The sequence below is a fragment of the Notamacropus eugenii genome, chromosome 2 (assembly GCF_028372415.1).
Source record: "Notamacropus eugenii isolate mMacEug1 chromosome 2, mMacEug1.pri_v2, whole genome shotgun sequence".
In the NCBI taxonomy this organism is placed as follows: domain Eukaryota; kingdom Metazoa; phylum Chordata; class Mammalia; order Diprotodontia; family Macropodidae; genus Notamacropus; species Notamacropus eugenii.
In genome coordinates, this window is record NC_092873.1 from 94,758,075 (window position 1) to 94,772,705 (window position 14,631).

The window sequence follows — 14,631 nt, forward strand, 5'->3', positions numbered from 1 at the left end:
TGAGGTGAGATTCCAAATCAAATCTTTTTGACTCAAGTCCATTATCTGAGGCTGGATTTAAACTCATAAAGATGAGCCACCCTAACTCCAGCACCACTACTGTATCCACTGCACCACCTATATAAATGTTACCTATTATTATAATTCTTATTATCATCCATAGAGTAAGAACCCCTGAACTAAAGGGAGACTCCCAGCATCCAGGGTAGATCCTTCAGGAAATTTTATGAAAGGGCATGAACAAGAAAGTTGGGAAAGAATTGAAATCCTTCATCCCCTCCTCTGGTGAGGAAACTCCAGAGTCATCCATGCTCCTTCCTTCACTCCTCTCTTGAACCATTCCTGGCTCTGGACTTCACCATGATTATAGTCAAATAACTTCTTTTCCCCCTCTCCCTAACTCACTCCCCTTTTTGTCACCCTATTTTTGCTTTACCTTCCTCCATTAGAATGTAAGTTCCTTGGGGTCTGGAGCTGTCTCTCCTTTGTTTTCCCACAATGCTTAACAGTACTTGAAACTATGCATTTAAATAAAGGGCTGTTGAAGTCAACAAGCATTTAGTATATTGAAGTAAAATAGTATTTTTTAAATATAGTAATGAAGTAATTTAAATTTAGTAAATGAAGTAAAATGGATTTTTTTTAAAAGAACAAGAACAAAATGATTGAAATGGAGCTCTATAAAATTTTAATGGCCAAGATTAGCCTTGAAAAGATGTGAGAAGAAATACCAGCCCCCAATTCCCCCTCCTGCAAAGTGGAGCGCTATGGGTAAACACAAGTGTTTATAAAATCAGACTTTTTTGACATGTTCATTAGTTTTGTAATTTTTTTTCTTTCTTCCTTTTTAAATTTTTTTTTATTCTTTATTATAAGGGAGAGCTGGGGGCACATGAAGGGGGGGGAGACAAGCCTTTATTAAGCACCTTCTGTGCATCATGCACTAGGCTTAGTACTTTACAAAAGTGATTTCATTCCATTTTCACCACAACTATGAGAGGTAGATGCTGTTTTTAACCCAATTTTATGATTGAGGAAACTGAGGCAAAGAGCAGTTAAGTAACTTGCCCAGGGTCATACAACTATTTTAAGTGCCTGAGGTGAGATTTAAACTCAGATCTTCCAAACTCCAGGAAGGAACACAATGAAAAATGTAGGGGATGTAAAAAATGAAAATTTTCATTAAAAATGTATTTTTTTAAAAGATAAGTTTCTGTAGAAACTGTTTTCCTTCACCCAAGCCCAATGCCTCATTATGGCATTCTTCTCAAGGACTATGCCAGTGGACCACCAGCCCAGGCAGGTCCTACAAAGCTGGAAGGGCCCTTGGAATGGATTGTTGATTGACCATCCTCCCACAACCAACACAGCCAGGTTCAGAAAGGGTCATCCCTCATTGGTGCTGGCCTCATCTGTCTACTGGCTGAAAACCATCTACTGGGCGAGACTTAATTAGACCTCTGTGCCAGCAGAACTAAATGCCAACCTGGAAGAAATTCTAGATCATTGGAGAATCATAGTGGTGGCATTTAAACAACAAAACCAATAAACATGAATTGAAAACTCTGAGAAAGGACCCCAGAGTGTCCTTCCCAAAACCTAGGGATTACAATTAGGATTCTTATCCTAAACCCAAGGATTACAGAGTATCTAGATTTGCTGGAATATTCCAACCTAGGTCCTTGTTAGAGGGGAGTTTAGTTAAATGACAAAGAGATGGATTGTTGAGCCTGCAGCCAGGAAGACCTGAGTTCAAATCTTACCTCAGGCTTTTTGCTTGTCTCAGTTTCCTTATTTGTAAAATGGAATGAAAATAGCACCTACCTCTCAGGATTGTTGTGAGCATCAAATGAGATAATATTTGTGAAGCACTTAGCACAGTTCCTGTCTTACAGAAGGCACTTAATGAATACGTGTTTCCTTCCTTTCTTCCTTGGTCAGTCTGGTAAAGCCAATGGAGGGGCAGCTAGGTGGTACAGTGGATAGCACAGGAGTCAGGAGAACTTGAGTTCAAATTTCACCTCAGACACTTGACACTCACTAGCTGTGTGACCTTGGGCAAGTCACTTAACCCCAATTGCCTCATCCTGGGTCATCTCCAGTCATCCTGATGAATATCTGGTCACTGGACTGAGATGGTTCTGGAGGAGAAGTGAGGCTAGTGACCTGCACAGCCCTCCCTCACTCAAAACAAAGTCAAGTGCAAGTCATATCATTATTTCTCTGATGGCATGGTCTTCTCCAGCAACGAAGGACGAACACTCACACTATGGATCCTTGCTCAGGATAATATTTTAAAATACATGAAATACGTAGGATTACAAAAACAAGTAAATAAATTGAAAAACCCTTTTCAGAATATTTTTTATTTATGTATGTATTTTTGTGTGTTTTTGCAATTTAAGTTTTTTTATTTATGTATGACTTTTTCATTCATTTTTTAAAGTTCCAAATTCTCCTCTTCTCCCTATCCCCTCTTCCATACAATAAGAAAGCAAGAAAAACAAAACCCACTACAAACATACACAATCATGGAAAACAAATTTCCACATTAATCATGATCCAAAAAAAGGAAAGAAAGAAAGAAGGAAAAAAATATGCTCCAATCTTGAGACCATCATTTCTCTATCTGGAAGGAGATATCTTGTTTCACCATAAGTCGTTGGGGACTGTGGTGGGTCATCATGTTGCTTAGAGTTCCCAAGTCTTTCAAAGTTGACTCTCTTTACAATATTAATTGTTCTCCAGGTTCTGCTCACTTCACTCTGCATCAGTTCATATAAGTTTTCCCAGGTTTTTCTGAAACCCTTCACTTCATCACTTTTTACAGCATAATAGTATTCTATCACTCACATACTACATTCCATCATTCATATACTACCTAGAAGAAATTCTGGATCAGTCATTCCGCAATTGACAAAAATCCTCTCAATTTCCAATTCTTTGCCACCACAAAAAGAGCTGCTATAAATATTTTTGCGCAAAAGGGTCCTTTTCTTCTTTCTTTGATCTCCTATATAGAATAGCATAGCCATAGTAGTGATATTCAAAGGGTATGAGAACCTTTATAAGAACCTTGGAGACATAGTTCCAAATACTGTTCAGAATATTAAAAAAAAAAAATCACTGTCTCCTGATCTAAGTGCTGTTTTAGGTCCCTTCCAACTCTCTGATTCTGTGATACTATAATTCTCTTTGAAACATTAGCCTAGACTAAGAAAGGACTGGAGAAAGGGGAGGAAGAGGAGGTTTTCCTAGCTGAAGTCCAAGGTCAGTCCCAAGCACCAGTTTTTAAAGGGTTATTGACAAACAGTGGAGTGTTTATAGAAGAACAATCTGGTTAGTGAAGAGGTTGAGCTGGACCATGAAGAGGTATAATTGAAGGAACTAGGATTATTTAACCCAAAAAAGAGAGGGTAGTGGGAAGGATCAAGACAGTTTCAAATATCTGAAGTCATAAGGAGTAGAGAATAGGCCTGTGGAGTTCCAGAAGGCAAAACAAAGGCTAATGGGTAGAATTTACAGAAAAAAATTCAAAATAAGGAAGAATTTTTAACAGTTAGAACTACCCAATGATTAGAATGGTTGTCATGTAAAGTAGTAAGCTTCCTGTATTGGCAAGTAAGTGTTCAAGGAGAAGCTTAAACAGACTTGTGCCCATACAGACTATAATAGGCATCTTTTCCAACTCAGATTCTGAGCTGTTGTGAGTATATAAGACAGAATGTTGCCATGCAGGGCTGAGATCCTGGGTTTACCACTTCCTACCTATGTGACCTTGAGGAAGTAATCATGTTAACCTCACTGGGTCTTGGTTTTCTCATCTGTAAAATGAGTTCGAATCAGACCTTAGGAACTTACTAGCTGTGTGACCCTGGGCAAATCACTTCACCTTGTTTGCCTCGGTTTCCTCATGTGTAAAATAAGCTGGAGAAGAAAATAGCAAATCACTCCAGTATCTTTGCCAAGAAAACCCTGTGGACGTTATAGTCCACAGGGTCATAAAGAGTCAGACACGACTAAATGACTGGATAGCAACAAAAATGAGGAGAGTAGACTATATGGCCTTGAAGGTTCCCTCCTTCCTGCTCTAGGTTTATGACTCTACACCACAGTTTTACATCCTCTCCATAGTATATACAACTATTTATTTAAACAGCTTATAAAGTTGTTATTTTTTTCTATTTTTCTCCATGGGTGGGTGTCTCGTCTCCTCTCATTCCTGTGGAAGTAGAAATGCCGAGGGTTTGGATTGTACAGCTCTCCTCTTTTTCTTTTTTTATAGTTCCCATAAGTCTCAGGTACAGGACTCTATTGGGTTAATCCTTGGTATTGACTGATTAATTATTAACCAGAGGATGGTCCAGGGAGTCTCCCTTTGAGGGCCCCAGAAGGCAGCACATGGGAGAGCCTGATCAAGGAAGGAGGGAGATGTCATGAGGAAGAAACCTGACATTTGTGGACAAGATCCTGCTCAGGAATCTCTGAGTAGGATGAGGAATAATCTATTTATTGGGGCTGCTGAGTGGGAACCACCAGCTGACTTGGAGTGAGTCACAACCGGCCCCACCCCTCAGACCCATAGCCCTTTGGGTGAGTGTGCAAAGTCATAAAAGCCTCAGGTGAATGCAATTCCATTCAACAAAACATTTATTAGGGGTCCCCTGAATGCAGAGGGTATAAAGAGGAAATGGGGTGGGAGAACCAATCTGATTTCTCAACGAGTTTGTACTTTAAATGATAATCAATGTAAAAGAGGAGTCAGGCTATAGCTGGAGGTTGAGGGTCTCATTTCACCTGCTTACCAACATGTTAGGAAGACTGAGGTGTTGAAAAGAACTGGGTTATAATCCCAGGTCTTCTCTTTATTAGCTGTGTGATCCCAAGCAAATCACTTACCTTCTCCAGGCCTCAGTTTCCTTATCTGTCAAATTAATGGCTTAATACCTGCAGGCAGAGAGGGAATAGATTCTGGGGTGCAGAGTGACATTTTCAGGTACAGTCAGTGTGGGCTGTATTTATTGAATTTACTTTGAATTTATTTTGCCTCACTATGTTTATTTTTACTTCATGTTTACGCCAAAGGGGAAGAAGGCAAAAAGAAAGGGAAAAAAATAGATTTTGTTCACTGAAAAAAAAATTTAAACTTAAGAAAATAGAGAGTTAGACTAGATGAAAATCTAATATCCTATGAAAACCTCTAGTCTAAAGACCTCTAAGGTCCCTCTCAGTTGGGCATTCTGTGAATAAATGAAGAGTAAATGTGTTCCCCTTCCACCTCTTATCACCCTGACTACAGGGGCTGAGGCTGGCATATCCAGGTGTCTCCATTGAAAGGAAGATCATATAGGGAGGGGCAGGTGATGCCAAAGGGTGTGCCAGAGAATCGCGGCCAGGGAGGAAGTTGGCATGGATTCTACCTACCAGGGTCACAATATCACTCCTATGAGTATATGCTCCCAGGTTCTCATGCTTTCCGGGAAAATTCAGAAGCCAAGCCACATTTCAGAGATGTTTTGGAGGGGATTCATAGGATTTAGAGCTGAGAAAGGACTTATCAATCAGCTCAACTCTCTTTTCTACGTATGAGGAAACTGAGGACCATAGAGATAGAAGGATTCCTCCTAGTTTATACAACCAATAAAGAGAAATACTGGTAAAAGGCAAGAATTAAGTCCTAAGACTCCACATACAGCATTCTTTCCACTACCTCACATTAACCTAGCACAGTAAAAAGCCCTCTGTCTGGAGTCAGAAGGCCTGGGTTCAAATCCTACCTTTGTCTCTGGTATTTTCTCTGGCTGTCCCCCATCCCTGGAATGTGTTCCCTCCTCAGCTCAGCTTCTTGACTTTCCCTTAATTCCCAACTAAAATTCCATCTTTTACAGAGTACTCTTAATTCTAGCACCTTTCCTCTCTTTCTTATTTCCTATTTGTCCCTTGTATAGCTTGTTTTGTGTATATTTCTTTGCGTGTTGCATGTTGTCTTTCCCATTAGATTGTGAGCTCCGTGGGAGCAGGACTGTCTTTTGTCTCTGTATCCCCAGAGTTTAGCACAATGCCTGGTACTTGTTAAGTAATTGTTCAGTCATTTAGTTGTGACAGAGTCTTTGCGACCCCATTTGGGGTTTTCTTGGCAGAGATATTGTAGTGGTTTGCCATTTCCTTCTCCAGCTCATTTGACAGATGAGAAAACTGAGGTAAGCTGGGTGAAGTGACTTGCCCAGGGTCACGCAGTTAGTAAGTAAATGTGTGAGATCACATTTGAACTCAGGCCTTCCTGAGTCCCTACCCAGTGCTCTATCTACTGAACCACCTACCCATACAAGCACTTAATAAATGTTGATTGATTGATGAGACTGTCTTTGTGATTTTAGGCGAAACATTCAAATTCCCTGGGTCTTTGTTTCCTCATCTACTAAAAGAGAGGCCTGAAGATGACGGCCTCTAAGGGTCCTTCCACCTATAGATCCTGGAATCTCTAAAATCTTCCAGCTCTGAGATCTGGAATCCCATGATCTCCTTAGAGAGGCTACTCATTCAAGTACTCCTCAGAGCCTAGGCCACTGCTGCCAGCTGGAAGCTAGTGTTTTACCAGGCTGGGATTTTCTCACCTTCTAAGGAGACAAATTGATAGGCCAGGCCTGTGGTCTCAAGTCTGGGAAATAGGCCAATGAACAGTTTGCCCCCACCCCCATCCTTACCCCCCCCCACACACACACACACACACACACTTCCCCAGTACACAGTGGTCTTCCAGGCCAAAAGTAGCTTTCTCTGCTGATGAGGCATTTATCTGTGTTACAAAGCCCTGCCTGTGGCAAGAGAAATCACTGTGGAACAGATTCTCCATGCCCACCACACAGCAATGTGTCCCTTAGAAATAGTGCCCTCTTACCCAAAGGTGAAACAACAGCCAGTTGCCTGCTTGTGGTTTAATGATCCCCTCCCCCTACTTATCCTACCTACTCTCCTTCCACTAACAACCCCCGCCCCCCCCCCCACCCAGTGAAAAGAATCTCTCCCACCCACATACCACAGTGCCTGGAATTCCATTATGAAAGATTCATTCCCTCTGGGATAAGAGATTACCTCTCTAAAAAATGCTCCCTCCTCCTGCAGGCGGGGTCAGCCAGCAACTCCTTAGTATGAATTACTTTACCCTGGTAGTCAATCAACAAACTCTTACGTGCTTGCTGTGGATCCAGCACTGTCCTAGACTAGAGGGGAGTAGTGTTGAACAAGGAATTCTCCGAGAGGGGTGAGGGAGGACGTGTAAGACCAGGTCCCTTGAGGAGAAGTTCGCAGTCTAGCTGGGGAGACAGGACACTGTTGACACATGAAAACAACAGCGAATAGTACAAGACAGTATATAATTAGCTACTAAATTGTATGGTACAGACTCGGAGTGGGTTTTTAGCTCAGAGGAGAGAGGTTGCTGGGTTGGGAGAGTCAGCTGAGAGTGAAGCAGGACAGAATGGACATAGGAGTGGGGGTGCAGAGAAACAATCTGAGAGCCTTGCCCCAGGATCTAGGGGTGGCAGAGAGGATCGAAGTGGGCCCTAACAAAGGCATGTGGAGCGATCAGAGTGGAGTGGGAGGACCACAGGGGCCGGGAGGCCCAGGAGAGGGAAGCAGGGACAAGCCAGACTCACCCTGCAATCCTTTAGCCCCAGAGTTAACATCATGATCCCTCACCAAAGAGGGGCTCTTCAAAAAGCATTCTTTATCGGGAAAGTAGCTCATTCAAAAGCTATTCATTGGGTATCTGCTAATAGGCTGGGTTTGCCATGTGAGATATAGAGAAAAGTCCCTGCCCTCCAAGAGAGGAGAAGAGAGAGAGACACACGCAGGAGAAGATAGTTCACAGTCTAAGATGTGTTTTCATACACTCTGGCCCTGAATACCTTAACATCTTATGCCTGGAATGTCCTCCCTCCCCTTCTTTGCCTGGGAGAGTCAGAAGACTCAAATGTTACCTCATCCTGATGGTTGTCCCCATTCCCTGGGTCACCATCACTACCACCTTCCCCCTCCTTTCTTCCTAAGCACCTGCTTTATACCTCTCCAAGGTATTTATTTCCGGTTTCTCCTGTATATAGCTTGCTTTGTACATATTTGCTTGTATGTTATCTCTCCCATTAGATTATGAGCTCCTCACAAGGACAGGGACTGTCTTTTGCCTCTTTTTCTACCCCCAGTGCTTAGCACAGTGACTAGTATATAGCAAGCACTTAATAAAGGTTTATCAGGTTTTTTGAACAACAGTTTTCTGTTTTTCTGGTTTTCTTCCTGCCTGCTTCTTCTCAGTCTTCTTTGCTGGATCCTCCTCCAGATCACAGCCTCTAACTCAAGGTGACCCTCAGGGTTCTGGCCGAGGACCTCTTCTCCTCTTCCTCTATACTACTTCACTTGGTGATCTCAACAGCTCCCATGGATTTTAATTACCATCTGTATGCCAAAAATGATTCTCAGATCTACCTTTCCTTCCCCAATCTATCTCCTGAACTTCAATCTTGTGTCTCCAATCACCTTTCAGACATTTCTGATTAGATATCCAGCAGGGACATCTTAAACTCAATATATGTCCAGCAGGGACCTTAAACTCAATATATGCAAAACAGAACTCATTATCTTTCCCCCAAACCCTGTCCTCCTCCTACCTTCCCTATTACTCTAGAAGGCAACAGCAGGGCCATCTTCAGTCGTTCTGATCCATATCTCACCACTGGACCCAGATGGCTTCAGAGTCAGAAGAAGTGGCTTAAATTCCCACCTCTAATGCTGGTTTGCAGGGTGACTTAGGACAAGTGACTCGACATCCCTGCCTCCCCAGGGCTTCGGGTATTCTATTTAATCTTTCAATTTAATATCTCCCCCATGCCTTGCAGGATGCTTTACTACCAAGTCCATTCAGTACTAAAGGTCTCTGAATAGGCAGTAAGTGCTCCCAGAGTTCCAAGGAGGAAGAGAGATCACAGAACTCTCAAGCAATCCCCATATTTGCAGTCAGGAGAGCTGCTGACATTTAGACAACACCTGCAAAAAGCTTTCTATACTTGGTATTATTTGATCTTCCACATCAGTCCTTTTAGGGAGGAATTATTATCTGTATCTTATAGGTAAAGAAAAAGGTTCACAGAAATAGGGACACACCCATGGTCCCACAGCTATTAGATGACAGAGGAACTGGAGCCAAACCATGGGATCATAGCTCTAGAGCTGGAAGGAACCGCAGTCCAACCTCCTCACTTGTCTTACACGAGGAAACCAGGGTCCAGGCAGTCAGTTAGCTTATCAGGTAGGAATGGGCAGATGAGAATAATTTGTTCCAAGGGCCATGAAGGCAGCTAAAGCAGGTACTGTGGATCCTTTAGAGTTTGATCAGACATGGAAGACACCAACATCATCCACTGCGTGCTGGGCCAACACCTGTCAATCATGTTGACTTTTATTCTGCTACTAGACTTTGGTGACTATGGAAAAGTAAGGCTGAAGACTTTGTGCCACCCTGCCTCACTTAAATCCAGTTCTCTAAAGTCAAGACATCACTTGTGATATCATTGTTCCTCTTCTAAAACAACAGTTTTTGCACACCTACTGTATGCCAGGCACTGTGGTAAGCACTGGGAATAGTCAACAAACATTTATTAAACATCAGGCATTGTGCTAAGTGCTGGGGAAACAAAGAAAGGTAAAAACTCTTCCTGGAGCTCATCATCAGGAGGCAACACGTAACAACTTTGTACAAACACATCAGGTTGAAGTGACTCACCCAAAGTCACACAGGTCATCAGAAGTGGGATTTGAACCCAAATTCTCTGACTCCAGAACTAATACTCTTTCTCCCCTACCATGGTGACATGCCAAGTCTAGCCCTCGGGACACAACAACACACTGATATTCCTTATTGCTCAATCTTTTCAGTCATGACAGAGACTTTGTGACCCTATTTGGGGTTTTCTTGGTGAAGACACTAGAGTGATTTGCATTTCCTTCTGCAGCTCATTTTACAGATGAGAAAACTAAGGCAAACAGGATGAAGTGACTTGTCCAGGGCCATACCATTTGAGGTCGGATTTGAACTCAGGTCTTTCTGACTCCAGACCCGGAGCTAGCCGCCCACTGTTTCTTATACAGGGTTAAAATACAAGAGGGGGGCCATCTCCAGTCATTCTGATCTCTGTCTTGCCACTGGATTCTGATGGTTCCCGAGGAGAAAGTGAGACTGGTGACCTTGCACAGCCCTCCCTCTTAAATCCAATTCACTTTCAAGTTATACCATCATCTTCCTAAAGTCACCACTCTCTTTGAGAATGAAGAACAAAAAGCAACGTACAAGAATGTTTAACTGCAGAAAGGATGCTTAAAGGAATCACAGGCTGAGCACCAAATGCCTGCTAGACAGTAAAGGCTGTTGAAAATCAGAAAGAGGGATGATCAGAGAGGGCTTTAGAGGAAGTGGGACTTGAGCCAATTAGACAAGGTGTTCCCCCACGCCCTCCAGCATTCTCTAATGGCCTAGAACTCAGGTATGAACTAGTCCTGCTTGAGAAATCCAATGAGAAATAACTATTCCTTACCCGCAATGTGCAGTGCACTATGTTTGCTTTGGGGTATATGAGGAAATATGACAGAATTCCTGGCTCTTGAGGAGTTTACATTTAAGTTGGGGGAAAACTATAATACATATGCAATATGTAATGAATGACAAGTAAATAGAAGCACAGAGATTTAACAGACTTGAAGAGAGAGAAATTGCTTATAGCTATGTTCATGATGATTTTAAACATTTATTTTACTTTCCTACAAAATTGTAAAATGTCTTCATTTACCACTAATACTCCAAAAAAAGTTTTGTTTTTGTTTTTCTAAAAAAAGTTTTGGATTTGTAAGTCTAAAGAAAACTTCATAGAGCCGGGAACATGAACTAGAGAGTAGATTTCATTAGAAGGACACATATATACATATATATACATATACATACATATATACTAGAGAGTGGATTTCATTAGAAGGACACATATATACATATATACACATATACACATACACATATATATAGAGATAGAGATAGAGATATATTCAAGACATAAGAGATGGCTGAGATGGGAAGCTGGGCTAACAAAACTCCCATTTGGCTAGAATATAGAGTAATCGTAGTCAATCAATTAATATTGATTAAGCATCTAATATGTGCCAGGCTCTGTGCTAAGGACTGGGGATCCAAAAGAAGACAAAAAATCATCCCTCCTCTCCAGGAGCTTATGGCGAGATGACATAAAAATAACTGTGTGCAAACAAGTTACATAGAGGATGAATTGAAGATAATCGAGGGATAGAAAACACTAATTTTAAGGTGTAGCATGATATCAGCACTGACTTAACTAGGGTAAGATGACGGGTGCTTTGTTCCAGGGCACCAAAATGAGCTGGTTCACTGCCTTCCTTAGGGTCCTCTGATCCATCAGGCCTGAGTACCCTTTGCCACTGAATTTACCCTAGGTGCAAGAATTCCTAGTTATAGTGCTGTATAGTTGTATAGATAAGAAATCAATCAATCAGCTAACATTTATTAAGTGCCTACTATGTGTCAGGCACTTGGCTAAGCCATGAGTATACAAAAGAAAGGAAAAACAACAAAAATCCCTGATCTCCAGGAGTTCTTGGTCTAATGGAAAGGTAGGTTGGAGTCAAGCTGCCCCCCCCCGCCCAACCTTCACCCCCAAATGCCAGGCTGAACAAAAGAATTTTCATTCGGTGAGACTGGATGGCACAGAGTACAAGGAAACACTTGGCAAGAAAAAATGCAGAGTCAGTTCAGACTTCTGTTGACCAGTATGGCACATTGGGGTACCAGTCCAGGGATAGGGACATTATATACAGTAAGGATCTCCCCATCTGGGAACTAAGGGGTCTTCAAAGGAATACACACACACACACACACACACACACACACACACACACACCACACCGCCCCCCCCATCTGGACCACATGTCTACAACTTCTGTTTACTCTGAGAAGGCAGCTCTCCCTTTCTAAAATCCAGGTGTTGGCTACAAGGAAAACTCTAACCTATTTGCTGTTCGTCCAGGCATTTCCTCTCCCATCACCTCTACCTCTCCAAATAATAAGAGGAATGGGTACTATAAATAATAACTGGCATTTGCGTAGCAAAGGGCTTTACCTACCTTTTTCACTTGATCCTAGAAGTTGTCCAATGAGGAGAGTACTATAAAAATTACTCTCCTCATTTCCCAAATTTTTTGGCCATTCAGGCACTAACCAGTTGGGACAACAAAGGCCCCAACCTTCTACCTTTTGTTCTGGAAACAATAATCAAATCAATAGTAGAGTTGCTATTAAAAAGGGTGTATCAATCCTGTCCCCCATGGCTCTATTTGTCATCTTTATGACTTCCCACACCAAAATGCCCCTCCCTGGGCACCACTCTCCTTAGCAGCTTTCTCTATTAGAATATGAACTCTGTTGAGCCAAAAATTATCCCGCTTCTGCACTGTTATTTTGTACTGGTAGTATTTGGTACACAGTTAGTGCTTAATAAGAATTTTTTCAACAGTGCCTTCCCTCTGTAGAGTGTCCACAGTTTGCCTCTCTAGATTTCATTGTTTGTATGTTATTTCTCTCATTAGATTGTGAACTGCTTGAGAGCAGGGACTGTCTTTTCTTTGTATCCGTAATGTGTAGCATTGTGACTGGCACAATGACTTGATTTCATTGATTGCTAAAGAGAAGAATTTTTACTGGGCCCAGAGGGATTGGGACACTATATTCCCTTCTCCTTTAATATGTAGCCCATTTGCTCCAGATCTACACAAGAAACCAGATTGGATTCAATTGAACTACCTAGAAGAGCAAAATTTCTTTTTTCACACTCTTTACACCATAAAACTTTGGTCTGGTAGAAAAATTGCCTTACGGCTTGGGTTTTGATTCATATCTAGAGTCTCCCTAACAGAAAAAGTAGAAAGCTTTGCAATGGATAATATGAATCAGGTATGGGACAGGTACTTATTCCTTACACACAAAAGGAATGCAAAACTCCAAATGTAACACTATTGTTAAAACCTCCTAAATGCTCCCCTTGCTTCTAGGTTGTCTTCATTTCAAACCTATCCAAGACAAATCTACCAAAATAATTTTTCTAAAGCATCACTCTTTCATTCCCCTGCTCAAAAAAAAAAAACCCTCAATAGAGCTAACAAAACATACTTCCTCTTTCATAGAAAAGAATTGGGAGACTACTAGCACAGAATATTAGCAGACCAGGTTTCTCTACCAGATATTTTTGCTTCCTTGTTTTCCCTTGTCACAAGAAAGGATTCAAAATAGAGGGGATGGAGTAAATAGAGGGGAAGGGGTTAAGGGAAGGGAGAGATGTGATGGAAGGGAGGGCAGATTGGGGGGAGGGGATGCACACTGGAATGCACACTGTTTTGGGGGAAAGGAGAGACGGGGAGAAAATTTGGAACTCAAAATCTTATGGAAGTGAATGTTTAAAACTACAAATTAATTAATTTTAAAAAAGAAATCATGGCAGGGAGGTGTGAGAGATTACTGCAACATAAAGATGAAAAGCATGCGTAAACATTTTTTAAAACCCTTCAGCACTCCTTATTGGCTCTAGAATCAAATACCAGTTCCTTGGCCAGGCCCTCCACAACTCTTTGAACTCTCCCCTAGTGGATACAGCATCTTCCCTTCTGCTCCTACACCTACTTAGCTTTTCCTAACCTAAAAAACCAAAACCAAAGAAAAACTTCCCTTTATCCCCGCAGCCCCCTCAAGTTCCCATCCCCTCTCCTTCCTCTCCTTCATGGTCAATTTCCAGAAAAAGATCTACACTCTGCCTCCACCTCCCTTTACATCCACTCATTTCTCAAACTCTTACAATATGGCTTCTGGGCTGATTCCTCTTTTCAAGTTGCTTGGAATCACCAGATACAATGAAAAAATTAAAAAAAAAAACAAAACCTACCACCCAATAGCAAAAGCAACAAGGAGCCATCCAGACTTTGCTTGGAGACCTCCAGGGAGGGGGAGCCAGCCCATTTCACTCGGGCAACTTCCCTCTCCAATGTGATTAATGACCTCCTAATTGCCATATCCAGTGGTCTTCTCTCAGGCTCTGGGGATGACCTCTTTGACCTGTCTTCAGAATCTGATACTGTTGACCCCATCTTTCCTCCCCCTGTCTAACCAGCTCTCCTCCCCCTCTCTGCTTCTTTAATTCATTCATTGTGTATAATTGATATTATATTGCTTGCCCTCTCAATGGATGGGGGAGGAAGGGAGAGAACTTGGAACTCACTTTTTCTTTAAATGTTAAAATTTTAAAAATAATTTATTCATTAGTCTTGCTAGTTCCAGCTTCCTAAGCATGGACATACTCCAGGGCTCTTGGCTCTCTTGGGTCTCTTGCCTACTCGATCCCTTACTGTTCTCATCCATAACTTGCTTTAATTATCAGGCCTATGCAAATGACTTCCAAATCATGGTCACCGTATGGATTTGTTTTGCTTAATTATCCTTATTTGATACAAGGGTGGTTTTTTTCTCTTTCTCTCTGTTGAGGGCAGTAGGGTAACAATAATGATGACCAAAAAATA

At 41.8% G+C, this 14,631-nt stretch overlaps 1 long non-coding RNA gene across 2 annotated transcripts in view; it reads left to right on the forward strand.

Moving 5' to 3' along the window:
- Positions 1-14,631, forward strand: part of LOC140526039 (uncharacterized) — a 32,309-nt gene that overhangs the window by 11,782 nt on the left and 5,896 nt on the right. The window lies entirely within an intron of this gene.